Source organism: Melanotaenia boesemani, chromosome 22 (genome assembly GCF_017639745.1).
Source record: "Melanotaenia boesemani isolate fMelBoe1 chromosome 22, fMelBoe1.pri, whole genome shotgun sequence".
Classification (NCBI taxonomy): domain Eukaryota; kingdom Metazoa; phylum Chordata; class Actinopteri; order Atheriniformes; family Melanotaeniidae; genus Melanotaenia; species Melanotaenia boesemani.
The window spans coordinates 25,912,587-25,915,385 of record NC_055703.1 but is presented as its reverse complement, the minus strand read 5'-3'; positions in this window follow the sequence as shown (position 1 = coordinate 25,915,385).

Genomic DNA, 2,799 nt, shown 5'->3' with positions numbered 1-2,799 from the left:
GATAGGCTCCAGCTCACCCGCGACCCGTAATGGAATAAGCGGTCAAGATAATGGATGGGTGGATCAGTGTTGTTGACCTGTTAATGACAGGACCGTCCTTTCCTTTTCTTTACTATGATCATTTGAATTTATTCTGGGGAGGACTTAAATGATTTTTGATGTAATGAGGTGACGCTGAGCCTGTTTCAGGCTTCCTGTAAAACAAGAGGTCACATTGTGACATTTTGAGTGGGTCAAGAGTGAAAGGAAAACAGTATGGCAACTTTATTCATGTAAAAGGCAAAGTGCCTCACATAAAGCATTAAAAACATTACAGATGGTACAAAGAAAGCTTTAAAAAGTAGTAAAAGGCAGAAACAACTAGCAAAAATCACACTAAAATTATAAATGCAATGAAAATGATTAAAAGCAAGACAAGCTAAAAGTTACCCTGCAGATTTCATGCATGGATACATGAAAAAACGTTAAAATAAGTTAAGTGCTTTAATGGTCTGGACTCTGGTCTAGACTCTGGCCTTAACTCTGGTCTGGACTCTGGTCTGGACTCTGGCTCGGACTCTGGTCTTAACTCTGGTCTGGACTCTGGTCTATACTCTGGCCTTAACTCTGGTCTGGACACTTGCCTTAACTCTGGGCTGGACTCTGGTCTGGATTCTAGCCTGTACTCTGGTCTGGACTCTGGCCTTAACTCTGGTGGGGACTCTGGCCAGTCTCTGGTCTGGACTCTGGTTTAAACTTTTGTCTGGACTCTGGCCTGGACTCTGGCCTTAACTCTGGTCTGGACTCTTGCCTTAACTCTGGGCTGGATTCTAGCCTGGACTCTGGTCTGGACTCTGGCTTGGACTCTGGTCTGGACTCTGGCCAGTCTCTGGTCTGGACTCTGGTTTGAACTTTTGTCTGGACTCTGGCCTGCACTCTGGTCTGGACTCTGGCTTGGACTCTGGTCTGGAGTCTGGTCTGGACTCTGGCTCGGACTCTGGTCTGGACTTTGGCCTGTACTCTGGTCTGGACTCTGGCCTGGACTCTGGCTTGGATTCTGGTCTGGACTCTGGCCAGTTGCTAGTCTGGACTTTTGTCTGGACTCTGGCCTGCACTCTGGTCTGGACTCTGGCTTGGACTCCTGCCTTAACTCTGGACTGGACTCTGGCCTGCACTCTGGTCTGGATTCTGGCTTGGACTCTGGCCTTAACTCTGGTCTGGACTCTGGTCTGGACTCTGGCCTGCACCCTGGTCTGGACTCTGGCTTGAAATCTGGCCTTAACTCTGGTCTGGACTGTGGTCTGGACTCTGGCCTGCACCCTGGTCTGGACTCTGGCCTGCACTCTGGTCTGGACTCTGGCTTGGACTCTGGCCTTAACTCTGGTCTGCTAGGTTTATATTCTCTGAACATATCACAGTATTCTGGACCTAAATCGTTCTGGGATGTAAACCATCAGAAGGGTTTTAAAATCTATTCTGTGACTGACTGGAAACCAGTGTAAAGATTTCAAAACTGGTGTGATGTGTTCAGATCTTTTAGTCCTGGTTAAAACTCTAGCAGAAGCATCTGGATGAGCTGCAGATGTTTACTGCTCTTTTTAGGAAGCCCTGTTAAAAGACCATTACAGTAACCCAGCCTACTGGAGATGAAAGCATGGATGAGGCTCTACTGGTCTTAATGGAAAATTGTTTCTGGTAAAAAGCCATCTGACAGCTTTGATGTGGCTGCTGAAAGTCAGATCTGAGTCTCTCCAGGGTACCGACCTGGACGGTGGTTTTAAGAGCCGAGTCTCCAGGTGTTTTTCCAACGCTGACCATCTTCTCTTCGCTACCAGACACAATAATCTCAGTTTTCTCTTCATTTAATTGTAGAAAATTCTGTCATCCAGGTGTTTATTTGCTCCAGACACAGACACAGTGAGTCTACTGGGCTGCAGTCGTCTGGTGGCAAAGACACATAAAGTTGTGTATCGTCGGCTGTATAACCCTTACCAAGCACACCGGGGAAAATAAAACACTGGAAATTAAATAATGGATGTTACACTGACCCAAAAATTGTAATGAAATGAAACATATAAAAATATATAAATAAATATGAAAACAATTTAAAATAATTAAAATAAAATAACAAGACACTGGAGGAAAAGAAAGGAAAATTGGTATAAAGGTTCTGCTTTTTTGTTTCTGCTTTTCATTTCTTAGGTTCCATCTTATTTCCACTCAGAGGGAAGACAAAGTATTTATTTAGCTCATCCGGATAAATAAATCTGATCACATCACATTCAAATAAATTTGAACTATAATTTATATTCTGTATTATTAGAGCTGTCCATCTAAAACACATCTTTCTTGTAATTTTTAAAGGTGATGAAGGTTTTTCTGTTTTCTGTCTTTGTTTTAATTGTAAAACCTCTAAACTATTAATTTCTGCTTTTCTACATCTGGGTGTTTGTTTCTTGGTGCAACGAAAGAAACTCCCAGTTAAAAAAAGATGACCAGCAAATCACTTCGTAACTTTTATAGGGAACATGATAAAGAGCAGGAAGGATGTGGACCTCCAAGATCACATGATCACTAAGAGCCATCTAGTGGACAGTTTACAATTTTATCCACATTTCTGCCTCAATTTAACCCTTTAATACTGTATGTTTCATATTTAATACAGTCTTCGAGACCTTTTGCTTCACTTTATGGTAAAAAGTTTCCTTAAAACGCTGCTGTACACAATCTGACCCCCCCCTTAAAGAGTTAAGCTGATTTCTACGTCACTGACGTTTCCTGTTCCTGAAATGTTTAGGATGTCACATGTTCAGACTAAAA